We start from the raw sequence: 20,469 nt of genomic DNA, 5'->3' as shown, positions 1-20,469 counted from the left end.
GTGTGTGTGTGTGTATGCGTGTGCGCGTGTGTTTGCGTATGTCTGCGGGGAATAATTTTTTTTATCCGGCCGTTCTGTTTGTGAAAAGCCCACAAACAGTGACTGGTGAATGCTTGGACGCTGAACAAAACACAAAACAGTCAATCTAGATGTAGATGACGATGATAATAACTTCGTTTGTTAATCCATTTTTATTCGCTTTTGAGTAGCAACAACTTACGACAACAAAAGACGTTGCTCGCATCAAGAAAATATACTGCCATTATATATATGTTTGCTATTATCAACTTTAACAAAATACTATAATGGCGTCTGCCTAGTTTGCTTCAGGGGTGATGATGAAGGAAGAAAGTAACTGCTAAAACTCTATGACTGCTAGATAGCCAACTGTAGTAATAAGTCTAGTCTAGGCTAGCATATATGCAGTCATTGTTATCGGTGCGCAAGAAAAGACGTGGTTTGTTCGTTGTGCGTGGTTTTGGTGGTTTGTTTTCGATTTGCTGGTGTTACGTGAATTACTACGTGCTCCTCCTGCCGTAATATTACGTGTTAGTGCTCTTGTGCCACCTGAAACATCGTGAGTGCTGGCAAAGCGTCTGTGTCGTCGCCGTACTGCGCTGCTGTAGCAAACGCACATCGAGGTCGCCATTTGACAAAATACCTGACAAGTTGTGCGTGCCTACGTGAATCAAGAGTCTCTACTGCAAGTTCCAGTCTGTCGACGCGACGTGTGAAAAATGCTGCGTGTTCTGCCGTAAGTGATTGTTTATCGTGGTGCATGTTAAAATTTTATTACGCGTTGCCGCAGTGCTGTTTTGTTAAACGTGTTGAGTATATTCCTTGGTGTTCGGCTCGCCGCGCTTCTTTTATTGTAAATTACCGGCTGCGTCGGCGCGGTCATAATGAGCTTCCAGGAGCGGCGGCCAGTATGCTGTGTGAGTGATCGACCCCCTTGCCATTGCCGGCAACGAAAACATTATGCTGACGGCCCAGCGGCCGCCGCTTGGCTTGGGTGGATTCGACGCTAAAGCTTGTTGCATGAAAAAATAAATAAAACTGCGTTAATGGTTGTAAAACAAAACGCCCACTCACCGATTTTTTTTTTTTTTTTAGGAGGCAGTTGACCCACAGTATATTTTTTTACAGGACGTAGGCAGCTTAGTATTGTTCTAACGGGTAGTTTTCGTTTACGGGTAAAGAAATGCAAGGAGGCTGCGTTACATTTGTAGTTATAATACGTAAGAGTTGCATATACGTTGAATTTTCAACATTTAAGCATTGCTAGCAACTTTATAAGTAGTACCACATGCACAAGGTCTTTAGGCAGTGAACATTTGACCAGATAATTGTTTAGACGTCGCAGCTTGAAAACATGCTGTTCCAGCCTGCATTGCTGGTGCAGTCACAGGGCAGCTTTCACTGTTTTAATGCAAGAAATTTTTCCACCTTCCTAAGCTCATCCAGCATCGTCATGATCAGACAGAAATTCTTGTGTGGTGTGACATTATTTGTAGCTGGCTTGCATAAATTGTGTTGACCGTAACATGTTGAGCATGGGTTAAACATGTTGATTCTTACAAATATGCATGTGATGGGGATACAATCACGGTGCGAAAAAGATTCAACAGGGCGTGGGCTTGCCACCGTGCTCCTTCACCATCCTGTTTTTTCGTTTCGTCAGCATTTCAACTTGCCTACCCCTTGGAGGTATTGGCACGCTGAGACGTTCACCATGTGCCTCAGAGAGAATTTTAATGGCGCCATGAAGACAAAATACAAGTTTGTGTTATTCGAAAGATTTCGTGTGGTATGGTGCCCCCAGCACTTGTCCAAATGCAAACGATGCTTTATTCACTGAGAAATTCATTAATTTAAGCTAAAATTTTGGTTTTCACGCTAAATCGTGCATTTTCAGGGTCTGCAATGACATCACAGGAACCGACCGCTCTGCAGCCGATCGGGAAACCTTCTTTACCGTTAGTTAACCTAGATGGTGCCACCATACCGTGGCAAGCCGCTTTCTGCTTTTGTTTTGTTTTTACCGTATTTAAACGTGGCTTATTTTTGTTCAGCGAGAAAATAATCGTTTCGTGAAACATAGTGCTCGCTCCACAAATATGGTCACGTAAGACACCGTTGCTTGTGTCAACCGGCCATTATTGTCCGAGACAACCCCAAAGCCCCGCAGTCCTGTGCAGCTAAACCAAGCATAGTGCGCGCAGTACCAACAGCAGTACGCATCGGTACTTCTATGCTTACGTGTGCTTTCCTAACCTTTACTGTTGGTCCCACCATTCTTACTACTGTAAAAAGAATGTGCCCTAAATTTAAGTGCAAATGGTTCGTTCGGCAAGCTTATAGCCTCTGCCTAATTCGCGTTTGCTGTTGCCGCCCTCCGCTAACTGCAGAGCTGGCTGGTATGACGTAGGTTCTGTTGCGGGAAATGAGCTAGTGGGTCGCATGGCCATTTCCTTTGTTCCTAATTTGTAGCTTATTTGAGTGGAGTTTATGTTAAAAATGGTGTCAGCGTGATTCTAGCAACGGAATCCTTTGAATGAACCAAACTTGTGTTTTCTCTTCATGGCTCCTTTAAAAGCCGTAACCACGTTTCGCACCCTCTGGACCAGAGAATATGCTTGCACAGTGGAATCTGGGGCCACAGATTTCTACCACCTAGGGATATTTAATAGGCTTAGTTTAACATTAATTCAGTGTAAGGATGCTTCTGTTCCTTTAAAGTATGGCTGAAAGCCTTGTAAGGATTGTCATGTATGTACAGTGCTCACGGATTGAAACGCGACACTGCAAGCGCGTGGCCTGCGCTACATGCAGCGCCGCCCGTGGAAGCTAGGTGTTGCATTGTGGTATACCACGAGGATGAGAGTGTTTTGACCATAAGCTTGCTGCTTCCGGTTGGCAATAAGCGGGGCAGTGGTTCCCCGCAGCGACAGCGGTGCGCTGTCAGCGACAGCGGTGCGCTGTCAGCGACAGCGGCGTCCATGGACGGCGCTGCATGTATTGGCAGCCACGCACTCGCAGTGTTGCGTTTCAATCAGTGAGCACTGTACTTATTTTTTAGCTTGAAAGAACTGAAGGTGCCTTTTTTGCACCTACAAAAAACAAATTCTGTCATGTCCTGTCAGAGCGAGTATTTCACGGCATTATACCGCATATTTACGGCTTGTTTACTACTTGAACTTCCATTTTTTACAGGGCCAGGTGTTTGACATGGAGGATGTACGTTGTGAGCTACCAGAAGAATTGGCTGCCTCCTGTTTCTATCTATCCTGCACGACCTGTAAGTGGAGTTCATTACGGCTGTGAAATGCATGAAAATCTCGATTTTGAAGGCTGAGAGAACATGAAAACATAGAAAACCATTGTGGCATTCTTGTGGTACCTTAGTGATATTAAGACATAAGAACATTGCAGAGATGGGGCAAAAAATAAGGAACCGATGAGGGTGAGAAACTTCCTGGTACCTTTCTTATTTTTTTTTGTCACATCAGGGCTGCGTCCTTGCTCCATGAATTAATTAATTACGACTTTGTCACCCTTGTTCACTGGTAGTTGCGTGGTGCCCACAGACAGTGTGTGGGGATTTTTCTTTTACCGCCTGTTACAGATGAACTAGATCTTTAGACTTCTACTCAAAAGTCATTATGGATTACATTACATGAGTGAAACAATTCCATGCACCCAGAAATAGAATTTAGGTGAATTCACTTCAATGCCCTAGATGCAACTTGTGCCTAGCAGTGAAAAGGGTGTATTGCGTGCCTTTTTGCCACTGTGTTTCATGTAGTGTAATGAGTCTCACTGGCCATCGTAGCCCCCCCCCCCCCCCCCCCCCCCGAACAGCTATTTACTCTAGCAAATATAATGATGGTCCTAATTGTAGAAGGGTACCCGCCGCGGTGGCTCAGTGGCTAAGGTGTTGCGCTGCTGAGCACGAGGTCGCGGGTTCGATTCCCGGCCGCGGCGGCTGCTTTTCTGATGGAGGCGAAAAGCAAAAACGCCTGTGTATACGATATTTCGGCGCACGATAAAGATCCCCAGGTGGTCAAAATTAATCCGGAGCCCTCCACTACGGCGCACCTCATCGCCTGCGTTGCGTCGGCGCGTTAAACCCTACAATCAATCAATTGTATAAGGGTACTCAGCAATTGAAGAAAGAGCTGTGGGGGGTTCTGGTTTGTGTATCAGACTTTGTTTGGAATATTGTTATGTAGCCACGGATAATGCAGGGTTTTTGTAAAAATATAGATTATCGGAGCAAACTTGTGCTCCGCAGTAAACATAAAAAAACACAAACCTCGAAGGAGTCAGCAAAGGGACGTGCATGGATGAGTGTTGGCGAATTGAATGCTGCAGGGTTTCTTTTGCACTCATTCATTTAGATCGAGAACATTTTCAATAAAAAACAGGAAAAGCTAGGATAGGGATCGCGCTGCTGAGCACGAGGTCGCGGGTTCGATTCCCGGCCGCGGCGGCCGCTTTTCTGATGGAGGCGAAAAGCAAAAACGCCCGTGTGTACGAGATTTCGGCGCACGTTAAAGATCCCCAGGTGGTCAAAATTAATCCGGAGCCCTCCACTACGGCGCGCCTCATCGCCTGCGTTGCGTCGGCGCGTTAAAACCTACAATCAATCAAGGATAGGGATCGCAAAGCAACAGCCTTTCCATATCAAACAGGACTGCTGGTGCAGCATACAAAGGAAAAAGGGGAAAAAGACGGTTCCCTTAAAAAAGGATAAGATTGCAGGGTGTGGCCAGGTGCTTGTAACAAAATATTTTGTAAACAAATCAAATGGCGTGGTTGGGGGCAATATTATGATGTTTATAGTAGGAAAAACCTGCATTATTTCCGAACAGTATGAATGCTCTGTGTGCAAACATATGCAAAAATGCTTGTGTGTTTTTAGCATTTGAGTGCACGTTACAGAGTAGTCAGCTCAAGTTACTGCGGTAGCTTTCCTCATTGCTGGTAAGCATAAACCCTGAAATTAAATTTGCTGTATTCGACCGCTTTAACCCTTTCACTGTCACTGATGTCCTGGTTTGTCTTCGAATTTCTCCTCCACGGTGTCACTGACATACCGGTGCGTTTTCTGTTGTACGTTGAAAAATTCGTGCCATGGTGCAAAGTTGGCGCACCTGCACTGTTTGTGCTATCTGTCAAATCTTTCTAGTAGCTTGTATTTTCACAAAGTACAGAGCGACCACGCCCAGCTTTCGCTGCTTGGGGGTCACTCCGTGCACTGTACATCTGTTGGGATGAGTGACCACGTGGCACGCGTGCAATGATGGGTGCAAGTGTGCTATCCACCACGTTTTTCTAGGGTTGTTTTTTATTTCTGTTCCCGTGTCTGCTACCCATCGACACAAGGAAATATAAAAAGTGAGGAGCCAACCTAGAGGTTGGTCAGTTCATGGTGATGTACATTTTGCTTTTTGTAAGCAAGCACAGACAAACAAACTAGACAATGCAAGTGCTGTCTCGTAAACGAAATGCACAATAAAACTGCTGGCTTTATAGGTTCCAAAGAACGCGTAGACACAAGCAACTACTCATGATGATGACTGATCAATGCCTGTCTTAGCATGTTCATGCAATTTTATGTTGCCCCTCCCCCCCCCCCATATTGCTTTGTTCCCACAGTGCTGCTGCAATAATCTCATCTCAAATGTTCTTGCGAGGCTGTATAAATGCCCGTCATGAGGAGGCCATGAATCTAAACAGTACTTAGTTCTGGGTTGTGTTGCCTATGTAACAGTATGTCATATTTGATGTTCGTAAGCTCATTAGTTAATTTATGTGGTCTAAATTTTGTGGCTAATTTTGCAACCTAGAAGTTATACCTTCTCTTTCAGGATACTTGGTTCAGTTTTGTATGGGAACACTCCTTTATATTTATAAGCATAACCAGCAAATTTTTGAGACGTGTTTGTTTAAACCCCTTCATATGCGATCAATGCGTTTGTCATTTCAGGTTCAAGCGTGGCAGTGGCTATCCCGTCCTGTGAGGGGTAAAGATGAGGCGACACCTGGTGTGGCAGGCGGCAGCAGCACGTATGGATCCAACCTGAATAAAATAGTCAGGTTTGCAAGAGTCGTGTGATTCATGTGATTTTCGTCAGCTTGCTCTTACAGAAACAGCTGCAGCATGAAACAGTGACTGTGGAGCTGGCTGACATTTTCTACATGCAGCTGGCTGTGGGGCACTGTTATTTGACAGCATGCAAAGGGCACTCAAAAGGTGGAAGCTTGTGGGATACGTAGAGGACGGAAACATAAAGGATTCTTGGAGGACGCAGAAAGTCGGTGGCGAAATTTCAATACAGGGGACACACAAGGGACGAATGCGGTCTGTTGCCTTCAAGACATATAGGGGACACACAAAGGCCGTATGGTGTCTGTGTTGCCTTTGGGAGATAGACTGGACGCATGGAGGACGGAAACACACGGGACACTTGGAGTACGCAGAAAGTCGGTGGCGAAATTCCAACACAGAGGAAACACACAGGACGCACGCAGTCTGTTTCCTTCGGGACGCAGACTGTCTTTTGACTGGACATAGAAATTTTCATAAGGGGAGTGAGCACAGAACACGCTCTGCCGGGCCAGAGCGAGTCTTGCTGCCATCTAGGAGCCTCGCAGGCAGCGACGTCACGTAACAGCAAGTGAAGAACGAAAATAGTCTGAGTAGAAGTGATACGTTAGTAAAGTGATCCCTTTCTAAAACAAGGCTGAGGTGCGGCCTAACTTATTAAAATTGACTACACATTGAGACCATTTCTCACTAGCCTCTGATTTGAAAATATATTTTTAAAAAGGTAAAGAAAAGTAAATACTTTGATGGCGCATTCCGGATAAAATACTGTGGCCCTGAAATGGCAGGAGCATTGGACGTGGGACAAAAAATCGTACCCTGTAAACACCACGGTAAACGGCTATTCCGTATCGGTAATATCGTATGCTTCCCTACTGAAGCCACGCAGTGTATACAACCTTGTATTCTATGCTTAGATTTTGTCAGGGTCCACGCATTCAATGTAAAAAAGGGACATTACATGACGCCCAAATTCTTGAGAGATAGAAAGCAAATGATGTGAAGAGTAATTGTATGTTGCCCACCTCTCTGTTTCAGTATGCGATTGTGCGCACAGCCTGAGTTATGTTGCAGGGCCAGTGAAGAGGCTGTGAAGATGAGGCTCGACTAAATGCTATGTTTGAATTTCATGTCCCCGTTATATCGACCCCCATTTTGTGAGAGCACACAAGCGCGGATGGCACTACATCTCAGACTGCGCAGATTTTCACGCAATTACGGCGCAAGCAGCGTGCTCAATTTTAGGAAGAGGGCAGTAGCCGCCCGCCCATCCGGCCATGGCGGAAGTAGGTAATTAAGTGTGTGTGCCCTGGCTCTCAGCTCGGAGCGAACAAGACCGTTATATTACTGGCAACGGCTGGTGTAGCGGGTAACCATCACATCATTCATCAGACCTCTGTTAACCAAAGAAGAAGCAGCGAACTAGAAATAGTTATATCAGGAGCTGGGTTCTCGCAGTACGACTGTTTTGATATGTTTCCTAACGGAGCGCTTCTGGTTGCCATTTTCCTAGTATGTGGTAATGGTTACAACCAACATTTGTGATTTTGCCTGCTGTTGAAAAATTCATGGCTTATGTATGTATATACAAGATAGGAATACGGGTAGGAATGTAGGTTATGTAGGAAAAGCAAAGACTACCTCCTCTTTGCTTTGTACCTGACGGGGCGAAGGGCTAGTAATGCTTACTAGTACAGCTGTTTTCCTTTGCCCCGCCACTTAATAAGAAAATATCTGTATATATAAGTGCATATAAGTGGAAAAAAAATTCAGTCATTCATTCATTAATTTATACATTCGTATGTAGGGTATGTAGAGGTAGGAATATAGATTCACCTCCAGAGTCCACAAATACCTGGACAAGATGAAGGATAACTCTGGACAAGCGCTGGACAAGCACGTGTTATCCTCCCTTTTGTGCCGTTATTTGTGCGCTGTGAAAATTAATCTGTACCACCTAGTTCGGTTTTCTACGCTGCTAGTAGTTTAGGCTAACAAACCTACATACGCAGCCACATGACCCACGAAATATTGTTAGAAAATGATCAAACTTCATTCGAATTTAATCACTTCTCTCGCTTTATCGGAAATGTATAAAGCACGCGTTTTAGAAACTAAAATTGTTTATTGGTGTGATTTTGCGCGTCGTAAATATGAGTATACCACAAGGTGTACTCTTTTTGAAGAAAATAGAACAAGTTAAAATTACATATAGGGAGTAGACGTTCTAAAGACACTTCTATCGAGCGATGCTCTTATTTTTTAACACTCATATCATAAAATGGGAGCAAAAGCTACCGCTATTTTCTTTTTGGTTTCTACCAGCAACTTTCTTATACATGACGTTCAGGCTGGGAGGTGATGTTGTCAGTCGTGCGTATTTTCTTATCATAATATATACCTATATAATACTAGTGCACAGCCATTTGGCGGGACGCTATGCAAAAAAGGTAAAAAGAGCTGAAAAGTAAAATATTTCCCATAATTATTTCGCCTTAGTTTGACCATGATGTGTGAATAGTGGGGGGCTTCTGTTGCCACGAAAGCAAATTTGCTTTTCGGGAATTCCAATGAAATCGTGGGATATTTATTGAAACTGCGGCCTCTTCTGCTATGGCAACTAGCTGCCTCCCGCAAAGCAGCAGATACCCTTTTGTATGTTCTCAGACTTTGGCCTGGCACTGCAATGAGGCCTTGGGAAACAACGTAACTCAAGTCAGCAAGTCCACTTTTCGGGAAGAGAGGCGCTCAGCCCGATGATATTTTCACCCTAAAGTGCGCCACCAAACTGTCCATAAAGTATGTTTGAAGCGTGCTCATGTTTGTAGTGATTGAATAATAAAAAAATGAAATATACACCAATCAGGTAAAACGTTCCGATAACACAAAATTAAGGGAATACAAAAATTTACCTTCGCGCGAGTATAAATATAGATATGTTTCGCAAGACAATATAATAGAGCATTGCATTACGTTAAAATTTTGATACTGATTTTATATATTTGCAACCGCCAGAAACAACTAGTCATGGTCAGCACAAATTGCGGATATAGGGAGTGTGCAAAAAACGTCCTCCATACCGACGGCGGTGTATTTGCGCTGCATGTATTACAGAAGCAAAGTTACCATGTCAAACTTTTCTACCCTGACAAATTATTTTGTTCTTTTATGTTAGGAAGGTATATCTGAATGCGCTGCGCTTGGGTGCGTAATCCTCATCAACATCATAACCATCAGGCTGTGTACGCTCGCTGCAGGGCAAAAGCATCTCCCATAAATCTCCCCTAATCCCGGTCCTTTGCTAACTGCGACCAATTTATCCCCGCAAACCTCTTCATCTCTTCTGCCCACCTTACTTTCTGCCGCCCCCTGCAATCCTTGTCTTATATTGGGATTCGGTCTGTTAGCCCTAATGACCAATGATTATCTTGCCTTATCATTGCATACCCCGCCGCCGCCCATTTCTTCTTCATGATTTCTACAAATAGGTCCTTAACACGTGTTTGTTGCCTAACGAGCTTCGCTTTCTTCTTGTCCCTTCATGTTACACCTAACATACTGCGTTCTATGGTTCCATCGTCATCAATTTAAGGTGAGCCATTTTACAGAGCCTAGAAGTTTGTACGGATATGCTGCAGTTGTTATACATGTTCTGGTTCAGGGAGAATGGTAGGCTGCCATTTATTATCTGAGGATGTCTGTCGAATGCACTCCACCCTACTCTTATCCTTCTAATTATTTGTCTCAAGGTAGCGATCCGGGGAATCTACTTTGGCTAAAAAAATATATTCGCTTGCCAATTTCACTGCCTCGTCACCAATATCACTTTTCTTTCCCGAGACTATTCAGCATTCCACTAGATTTCTCCATATTATTTTCAGTCCCACGATCCTACTCCGGTTTTCCAGTGCGGTAATCATGCTTTGCAAATCGTCCCCGGAGTTAGTTTTCAACGCAACGTGAACAGAAAACCTGACGTTACTGACCTTACCTTCATTAAGCCTAACGCCTACCGGTTCCCAATTCAATGTTCTGAATATGTCTTGTAAACATGCTTTGAATAACATTGGAGAGATTGTGTTTCTTTGTTTCACGCCCTTATTTACAGGTATATTACTGCTCTCTTTATGGAGGACTACCGTAGCTCGGGACCCATTGTAGATATCCTCTAGTACCCTCTAGGTCATAACGTTCAACGCATTCGTTGCTACCCAACAAGGAGGAGAGGAAGGAGAAGGGGTTGTCGTTCGCCGTTGGCGAGTTCAAGACTCTTGCTCGGGCCCTGTCCCGGGCCTGGTTGCTGCCGTAGACGGCGGAATGATGATGATTGTGGCAGGATACCCCTAGGGATTGCCCAACCAAAGATTGGCCGAAGAGGTCAAAACGTTCAACTCGTTCGTTACTACCCAACAAGGAGGAGAGGAAGGTAAAGAGGCTGTGGTTCGTGGTTTGCGAGCTCAAGACTTCTGCTCGGGCCCTGTCCCGGGCCTCGTTGCTGCCGTACACAGCGGAATGATGATGATTGTGGCAGGATCCCCCTAGAGATTGGTCAACCAAAGATTGTTCGAAGAGGTCAAAACGTTCAGCGCGTTCGTTGCTACCCAACAAGGAGGAGAGGAAGAATAAGAGGTTGCCATTCGTCGCCTGCGAGATGAAGACACATACCGGGGGTACGCGACACAAGACGCTCTGCAGAAGGCGACGGCCAAGGGGGCCAAAATGTCACACACCGAATTCGCCAACTTACCCATGGATATTCTCATCGTCCCAAACAAGCCCTGCATAATCACACAAACATCGACGTCGCCGACAGGCTTGTCAACGGAGGGGTGGAAAGCTTGACGTGTCGAGTCTTTGTAAGATGTGTAAGCGAATGTTTCATGGTTTTACCGATAAGCATTTTAGCTTCGCCCCTCTCATCATCATTCACTTCTTGGAGATGGCGGGATTTTTTCCGTAACTAGACCTACACATAAATATTGCGACACTGCTTATGGATGCAAAATAGTTGTTCGTGCTTCCTTGTGGTAAAACCTCGACCACAACAGCGTTCTCAAAACAGTCAAACAGCCTTTGTGGATACATAATATGCGAAACAGAGACATTTTAATTGCATATTACCCTTTCAGGCTTAATCGGCGACGAGCACATCATCTGTGGATACATAATATGCAAAATAGACACGTTTTAATTGCATTTTCTCCTTTTATGCTTTGTTGACGACGGGCCTTCACTTTGTTAGACACCTTTGAAGTAAAGATTTACACAAATGGTAAAAATAAGCTATATTTAAAAGCAAACAGACAGAAAAGATAGAACTCGCTGCCCGTCTCCTTCCACTGTTCTGTCAGTTCCAGCTGGGTTAAAGCAGTTATGGCCAAGTACCCTCAAATGGGATGAATTTTGGAATAACTCATGCGGGCCCAAGTTCTGGGCAGTTTAGCGTTTTTAAAGCCATAATTACCTGGCGTAAACGCTGAGTGGCAGGCTGCAGCGAATCCATATTCACCATTCCCTAATTACTCGGTGGGTAATGCGAATGTGGCTGTAGTAGCGCCATTACTTAATCACGCTTGCCTAGCAAGCAGCTGTACAAAGTTTCAGTAGGGGGGTGCGGGGTAGTTGTCTCCGAAACATGCTGTTGCCAGAAACGTTCTTGTGTCCAGTCCGACTAACGCCACGCACGGGGAAGTGTTTACCCTCGACACTGCATTCTCAATATTTCAAAGTAAAGAGGGGTGGCCTGCTAATAGGTCGTGTTAGTCTTCCCCAATTTCCGTTCACTGCTTGCGGCTCAATTTGATTCGAAAACAGTGCTTAACATGGCAGTTCGAAAATGGGATGTGAAGGTGGATGGCTCGCGAAGCCTGAGTCATGCTGCACGCGGAACAGAAATTAGGAAGATAGAAGAAAAGTGGAAAAATGAAGATTGCCAGCTGTTCTTGACAAGCGGAACTGCACCTCGAAGAGCCTGAGAAAACTAGACACTCAAGCGGCTGCAACGCCTCCAACGAGACGGCGTTTTGACTGGAGACAGAGCCCACGTGGGTTGCAAGAAAGAAAATCTTTGTGAAGATTTCATTCTCTGCACGGGACAAGTCTGATGATGACCATGATCAGTACATTTGATAAGCTTAAAATGCGTATGTTAAACGCCCAAGCATGACCCGTGAACCTGAGGTACAACGTTGTTCGAAACGGCACGCGACCTTTATTATAATTGTGTGCTGGTAGCACATACACACGGGAATTCGTCATCACAATGAAAGACGTTTGTGACGTCCTTGATTGAGGCAGGCGAAATGGCTTGCCCTCAGTTTTCACACGCGTAGAAATAAAATGCGGGCAAGAATAGCTACAAACAACTTCGCTGGACAAACAGCGGCTTAAAACGGCGTCAGAGACAGGTGGTACCAAAGCAAATACATAACTGAAAAGTATCGATTAGAGCTTTTCTCAGCAGATCACCAAAAATATACGCGAAAAGACACGCTCTCCACCAGCAATTGGCATGCGAGAAGTACCAACGATGGTATATTGTTTTGGCTTGAATTAATCTCACTGCGTAAAGAGGGGCGTCTTGACTAAGTGGATAAAACAATGTGTAAAAAAGTAGGTTTCTACAGGAGGAGGAAGGAAACATTACAGGCAGAAATATATTACGAAGTGAGTTAACATGCTTAGAATTTTCCAAACCATTTTTTTTTGCGTATCACTACAGCATAAACCTCGCACAGTGACCTCCTGAGTTTTGGTTTGGAGTAGGCTTACACATCGAGATAATTCTACCAGGATTTTGAAATCCTGGCATCGAACTGCGAGGGTTATATCCTTTCATGTTGCTACGTTTCCCGGAACACAAAATATAACTTTTCATCTAACCTCAAATACTAACGCCTTCAGGGTGCCTGGCCTGAAATGAACTAAACATGAAGAGATGGGCTCTGAGGCGAGAAGCTTCTTGATAACGCACACTGGGCTATAGTAGGAAGGCTTCATTTCCCCTACAGTTTCAGGCGGGTAATATTTGAGATATAGGCAAGAAAAAAGGAATAAGCAACCAAAGGCTGCGGAATACATCCGCTGCGTGCGAAACACTTTTTTTCTAGTTGATTTCATTTTGATTTTCGCAACGTGTTTTGGTAATCTATATTTATGACGCTTGTCATCCCGTTACCTCATAATATTCACCTAACCATGGCAAAATAATGTTACGATATAGTACAAAAAAACCTGCCTCATTTGCGAAGGGTTCCCCACCCTCGCTGACCCCGCCCGACATAGTGACTCCGACACGAAAGGAAGAGAAATTACCGGGTTATTGCGGGACAGCAAAACAAAACTGACATGAGTAAAAACAGCAGCTTGTAACACATACATCGAGGTGAACAACGCAAAAATAAAAAAATTTCTTTTGCAGTGCGCAGCCAGAAGTGGCGAAGACCGGAGATGCCGAGCGGAACGCGTTCCGCTCCCTGGTAGCAGACCACGCTCGTTTTCCTAGCGCAACTCGCAACCGCAGCACCGCGGTGGCGAGAGTCACGGCCCGCCGCCTTCTCTCCACGGCCGCGGCGAGGAGATACGGAACTGAAACTAAAGCGTGGCAAACTTTTCGCATGGTGACGCAGTGAAACATCCCCCTCGCGAGGGGAACGATCAAATGCAGAGCATTTCCGGGGGCGCACGACGTTAAGTAGTTTGCGTTACGCTAATGTTGTTGCACTTGTGGGAACTGCTGACGAGAGAGCGCTCGTCAGCAGTAAAATTGGCAGCCTCGGCGTACGTTGAGTCCGAGAGAGGGAGAGAGTGTCCTTGAAACGTGCCTGGGCGCGCTTTCGAATGTTGATCGCGCCGATAGCGAAACGTCTGAGCCGGGCATGTCGAGGTGAGCGATGCGGACAACTACGGACGCCAAGAACGGGTGACATCGTGAGTTAAAGAAATGCTCTGCATTTAAAACGCACTGCACCGATTGTGCAGAAAAATAATACAGCGCTCGCGCTACACCCACGACAACGCTCAAGTCCTTGTACCAAGCCACTCCGTGTGCGCCCACACCAATCTGTTGGTTAGTCCGAGCTCGCCAGGGGTCGTTGGCCCGGTTTTCTGCCCCTGGCTGCTCCCATCGTGGTTCTGCTGCTGCCGCGGCTCTTCCGTCCAACCCTCCTTACCGCACCCGTGAGAGCAGTCTTTATACCAGACGGGGCTGTTGTGCAGATGTTCCGGGCTTGGTGCGCACCGCACGTGTTCCTTGCCCGCTAGCTGTTTATGGCCCACGCCCGCATGGGCACATGACGCACTGATGTCACTATCAGTGTTCGACGCCCCCTCGCTGCACTGTAATCACCATAGGCGGGGTACGTAGGGACTGAGTCCCTACAGGGTAAATCCTTAATTCTGTGGATAAATCTATCAGCCTTCATGCTAGTATTTGTTTAAATCACATAGTCGCCTTTCAAAATGGTGGCCCAGGCCACGAATGCTTATAAAATCATTTAAGTTTTCACTAAAAAAAGCTAAGCCGCTTCCATACCTTCAAAAAAACGAGAACGGCAATTCTTATATTGGCTTGTTCTTACAATGACGGTCTGTGCGTTGAGCGCAATTAAAGTACCTTAAGCTCAAATTACGTTATTGAGGTTTTAATTACGTTTGTTTCAGTAGTCGTGCAATGCGGCAATTTATAAATTTGGGTGTTTGAAGCTGACATGGACCCAGCATCTTATTAACCTCCCGCCTGAGTACGAAGTTTTCAAAAAGGAGCACAGGATTAAAATGGTAACCCCCTTAACACACTTTTTTCAAAGCATCTCGTAAGAAAACGAGATAGTAGTCCTTTAAATAAATTGCTGAACATCTTTTCGCATAAAATACGCGAAAAAAGAAACGCAAAGTAAATTTTATAGAGTGGTTCTCCACAAGGCTAACATAATTTCCGGAGTTTATCTTCATACTATCATTATTCCCATGTTACCAACAGGCAACACTTAACAAAAAAGTCTCGCTGAGTTCCGCACCCAGCAGATAGAGATTTTCTTATAATCGTGCCGCAGGACATCCAAACGATAGCAATATTTTCTATCTCTTTCCTCCGTTCAGGGAGTTTAAGGTCCCTAGCTGTGCTCCATTATTGAATGCGGCTACAGCGAGGAAGCATTTACGCTGTTCTCAGGGGTAAAAGTTTTGATAATGCCAAATTTCTTGCAGCGGACATAATTCAATTTCATAGTATTTATTCTGACGTAACTACGCCAACGGTGGCCATGCGGATGGATGTTGGGCTTAAACACGCGCGGTGGCTCAGTGGGTGAGGCATTGTGATACTGAGCACGAGGACGCGGGTTCGAATCCTGGACGCGGCCCCTGCTTTTCTAATGGAGTCTAAATGCAAGAACTCCCGTATGTACCAGATTTAGGCGTCCATTAGAAATCCCCCGGTTGTCAGAATTATTCCCGAGCCCTTCGCTGTGGCGCGTCTGATCGCCTGCGTTGCGTCGGTGCCTTAAACCCTATAGTAAATAAATCAAATGAATCTTGGCTTTATTTAGGCTTGCGTTATTGCTTGCCGGGAAACTAATTTTTGGAAGTCTCATTCAGTATGTGTCTTGCTCAGGCATTCTTCGATGACGGGAAACGATCCCACAAAATTATATATGCGGGAAGGCGTGTCGAGTTGGACAATAAAAAATTAAAGAAACAATTTCATTCATTCATTCGTTTATTAATACTGTTAGCCCAGAAGTGGGACGTTACAGGGTGGAAGGACAAAAAGTTTCACTCGAAAGCAGGTTATCAAGTTGAAACAATATTTCTCGGGGCTGTTGCGAGCAACAGCTCAAATTATACATAAAAATAGTTCATAATAATTCATAATAACCTGATTTGGCGGAACAGGGAAGGAAACTGTTTCGGCTTTGAGAACGTCGATGGAATTGTGAATAAACTATATACTAAGAGAATAAAGATATCCCGGCTGAGTAATCCTTTAAGCGTGTAACCAGTTGCTCCTTCTATTCTGTGCAACAACATGCTTGGCATCAGACGCTATCGTTCGATGAGCAGTCTCAATATATGAGGAATCGGCGTACCGCGCTTCTGCCATGCTGTTGGCTTTAGAATGCGTTGGATAAGACTTACTGCACTGCTTATAATGGTAAGGTTAACTAGCCGCAACGTACGCACAGGCTGAACGTCCGTTTCATCGCAGGCACCGAACTTTCAAGCGCTTAAACCCTAACTTTGGAGCTTGGCGTGCTCGTCCCCGTATTTTAAGAGGCGTATTTCCAGCGCGCTGAAAGCCGCCTCATTCGGAACGGTTCCCGCAAGCAGTCGTTGCTTGTCTCAACACCAGGCCAACTCACCAGAGCGTTTGTATCAGTTTGCCGCCACTCTGCTAACTCTCTCGTAGAGGTTATGATTGATAATTGATGATTGATAGCGGTATCCTCTATGAAGCGTGGTGATGACGTGTGCCATCTTACCAAAAAAACGTAAAGCACTTTTATACCTGTGCTTTACATGCTTTTTTAATACTGGCGCTGCTCTTAGGGCAGCAACCAAAAAACTTATTAGACCCAGAATACTCACTTTTTTTCGGTTACATGTGGTAGCTGTCCTATGCAATATTCCCCTCCTTGCTTTTCGTGCACCGGCATTTTAATCCCCTTTTCGTCTCTTCGACACCCTTGAACCTAACTCCCCCTCTGCTACCCTTAAATCCAAGGCTTATGGAAGCGGAATATTTTTCTCAGGTAGGTTGCATCACCAAATGGTAAATTCATCGTGCGAAAGATAACCGAGGTACAAAAACCAACCAACCCCGAAAAAAAAAACAGTAATATCGGAGATTCGATATTGGAAATTGCAACCCAGTGCACCCAGTGTGTTAGACCGCTTTACCTTACTCCGAGGAGTGTCCGGGATGGAAAAATAAAATACATATCGTATAGATTGTTTTCTGTTTCAGAATTCTTAGTGCCTTATATGACTATTTTCTGAATAAAGTTTGTGCAGTAGAGTCCCCAAATTCCCACAAATATCTAATCTGTAGCGACAGCATTGCATAGGCAAAAAGGGTATTACAAATGTGCAGTCGTGTTGTTTACTGCTGTGTTAGATCACACCGCGCAAAAAGTGCTTTTCGTGCCTTTGGTTTACGCTTTACAATAATAGTTTTCGGTAGGTCTTAATTGCTTAGCAGGTAAATAACTGTACTTCCCCTTCTACCACCCTTCTTTGGCCACAGATTTCCTACTAGCGTACCACTGACCCTAGCGTGGCATGGACGCCTGTGGAGAGCTATTTTGCCTTCATAGACTTTACTAAGCATTAAAAAGAATATAAAATATTAAATGTCTCTGCCTGTGCCATTAGGTATAACAGGCTTAACCCAAAATTAATATAAAAGAATTGGCCGAGAGGCAAAAGATGTTTTTAACCACCGAAGTGGAAATAAATAAAAGGGGAAAAGCTACCAAGCGACACCACAGCCAGCAGAGCGGGCCCGGGGAGACTCCCCTGATCTCCTCTGGGAAGGTAGCGGACGGGATTGGGATGAAGGAGAAGGGAAGTTGGAATATAGGAATGGGTTATGGAAGTTTGGGTGGGAATGGGGACAGCAAGATTTTAGATATAATGCTTCCTATAAAAGGCCTGATTGCTCAGGATGGGCATCAGACTGCCAATTGGAATTTGGCGGACCCCACAATAGGTTCCGTACTAGCTGAGCTCCGACCAGCGAAGCAGGGAGAACCCTCGCAGGAGTGGCGACACTACCCTCCAGACCCGTTTCGCTACTAAGCCGCTCGACGAACACCCGCCAGGTCACCAGAGTACTAGAGAAGACGTTCGACAGACCTCAGGTACTAGTCCTTGCCTGTTCTCAGTTTCGGGAACCGGTAATTTTGTCCGACAGAATGGTATGAGCAACCTTTTAGACTGTCGATTACTACGTACACCTGGATACTATCACCAAAGGAAGAGCTTTCGGGATTTATTGAGGTAACTCAGGTTTTGACGAACGTCTTATGTTTTCTCGGTGCAAACTGCTAGCCCACTAGAGAGCCCCCTCTCCCCATACGGGCAGCAGTAATCGGGCATACCTAAGAAGAAAAGAACCGGCGCCCTACTTCCAATACTAAGAACGAGAATTTTCGCCAAGGAGCGTACTAATCCCCTTTTTTGTCGGTCCCAGCTAGTGCGCACCTACTAGACTGTTCTCTACTAAAGGCCAGAGAAGTTGGCCACCATAAGCACCTACTGAAGGCCCTGAATCCTGTTGTCCAGGAACCTTCGTGTCGGCAGCGAGCATTCGTGCCCGCGTGGGGTGACTGCGTGGTTCCCATTATATAGGAACTGTTTCACCGCTTTTATGCCAAGTTCGGAGAGCCAACCTTGGTAGCCACCCAGGCGGTCCGGGCCTGCCTCCGCGTCCAGCATCGGCTCTGGGGCAGGAACTGGCCCATACAGTTCCAGGGAGTCGCTGCCACTCTCTTAAGGTTTCGCATCCCCGGGTGAGACCTGGCTCCCACCCACCGCTGCCGTTAGCAACCGACCAAAGCTAGGCAGCCGAAACCGCCTTTGCCCAGCCAGCTGGCAGGGGGGACCACGAGCAGGTACTTTTAAACACAAATACTCTTGTGGATTAGTTAGAACTGAGCGAACGAATGGTGACGACCGCCGGATGCCGACCGACTGACTCTGGGGAGAGTCGGTGATCCACCCAGTAGCGTAGTCAGGCCAAGCCTGCCTAAGTAAGTGTCATACGAAACATCGCAGAAAGTGCTTAGGGAGGACGCTGAGAGGACGACAGCACTTCGAAATAGATTTTTTAAATACATATTTATGTGTAAACACATGGAGAGTGGTTGAAACATGGCCTAGGAGCTCCAGTCTACAATTTGTGAAAGAAATATAACACAATAATAACAAATCTGTTCATATCCCATTAGGCCACGTGTTCTGCACTGCTCCATCAAGCCTTAGAAATTTGAATGCCACCAGACGGCACTCTGACTATGGCTGCTTGGCTAATATAGAGCGCCGCGATTCAAAGCTGTGTAGAGCAAGAATTGTTCTTGTTGAATAGTTTCTTGTCATTATGATATTGGTCAAGAGGCCCTTGATGGGTTTGCCATACGCCCACAAGTCATTTCCAGTGTCAAAACGTCTCCCTTCAGTAAGCTTGGAATATAAAAGTAAATTTAACCTATTTTACACAAGAGAACAGGAAAACTAGAAGAGAGAAGCAACAATAATTTGAAAAACACAACTGCCCCACGGCAGCTGAATTCTTAACTAGGGTTGCGAATAGTGGATAAAAGGAGTTTTTATATAACTTGTATTCTTACGCACCAGCATAGCAAAAATTTCTCAGGCAATGCAACGACAGAAATTGTAGACGCATAAACAAATTTACCCAGTCCAGTCTTTGGCGGGTGTTGATCTGCGAACCTTAGCTGGCAGAGAGCTTTGAATGAAGTACGTAATCTCATATGATTGAGGCTCTACTCACAACGTCATTCGATCCTACTTGTAAGGTTTTGCGCACGACCTTCTCTTTTTTATATATATAAACAGTGTTTTATGCACACTGCATCGACCGTTTTCTGAAAAGCCCTACGCTGCTACGACACCAAGTAATACTAAACCCAAGTGTAATAAAATACGTGATTGCTTCAGAAACAGGTTTCCCGAGTGCAAAGCAGTGTTACAGTTGTCGTGTGATTAAAGTGGCCTGTAACGTAGCATTCCATTTCAACTAAAAAAGAGAATGATGAGACATAATACAAAGTGGTTGATCGTGTAACAAACGCTAGTGATCGCCAAAAAAAGGAGGAAATAAAAGAATGGAAGATGTTGGAATTTATCCCAGAGCTTCTGCTCATATCCATGCCGCAATCAATAATCAGCGTAGTGGCAAAGACGCCGCCAAGTTCGCATCGGCCATTTCACAACGCTAGAAAAAATGCTGGGGTTTGCCAGGTGCTCCTAATCGAAAAGTGTTGACCATACAGTCAATCACAATTTAAAGATTGTTCTTTGTACCCGTGTGTATGGATTCTCCGTCTCACTAATTGAATCCCGTGAGCGCAATTTTTGCTGACATCTTCGTCACCAGTTCTGTGTTTTCTTTCTTCTGTTTTTCGAAAATCACATGCCTGAAGCAGCTAGTATTTCCCCTGAAAGCTATATTAAAATTACGCACAAAATGCTGCAATCACCACATTTTAAAACAGAGCATTCAAACATTATCCCAATTATGACTGCTCTAGAAACCAGGCTTTTCTTCAGACACTGAAACGTAACAACAGTGTAGTAGTTGTAGTTCTCTCGTTTAGATAAGAACATATTGCTAT

The 20,469-nt window shown here is 45.1% G+C and overlaps 1 long non-coding RNA gene across 1 annotated transcript; it reads left to right on the top strand.

Moving 5' to 3' along the window:
- Positions 1–408: 408 nt before the first annotated feature.
- LOC144138656 (uncharacterized) lies at positions 409–6,112 on the top strand. The gene is made up of 3 exons (XR_013315926.1): positions 409–754; positions 3,214–3,298; positions 5,993–6,112. It is a non-coding gene; the product is annotated as an uncharacterized LOC144138656 (long non-coding RNA).
- Positions 6,113–20,469: the final 14,357 nt, after the last annotated feature.

This window comes from Haemaphysalis longicornis, unplaced genomic scaffold (assembly GCF_048455015.1).
Source record: "Haemaphysalis longicornis isolate Haplotype H1 unplaced genomic scaffold, Haemaphysalis longicornis Haplotype H1 scaffold_5, whole genome shotgun sequence".
NCBI lineage: Eukaryota > Metazoa > Arthropoda > Arachnida > Ixodida > Ixodidae > Haemaphysalis > Haemaphysalis longicornis.
The sequence above is the reverse complement of the archived record's forward strand: the minus strand, read 5'-3'. Positions and strand labels throughout refer to the sequence as shown.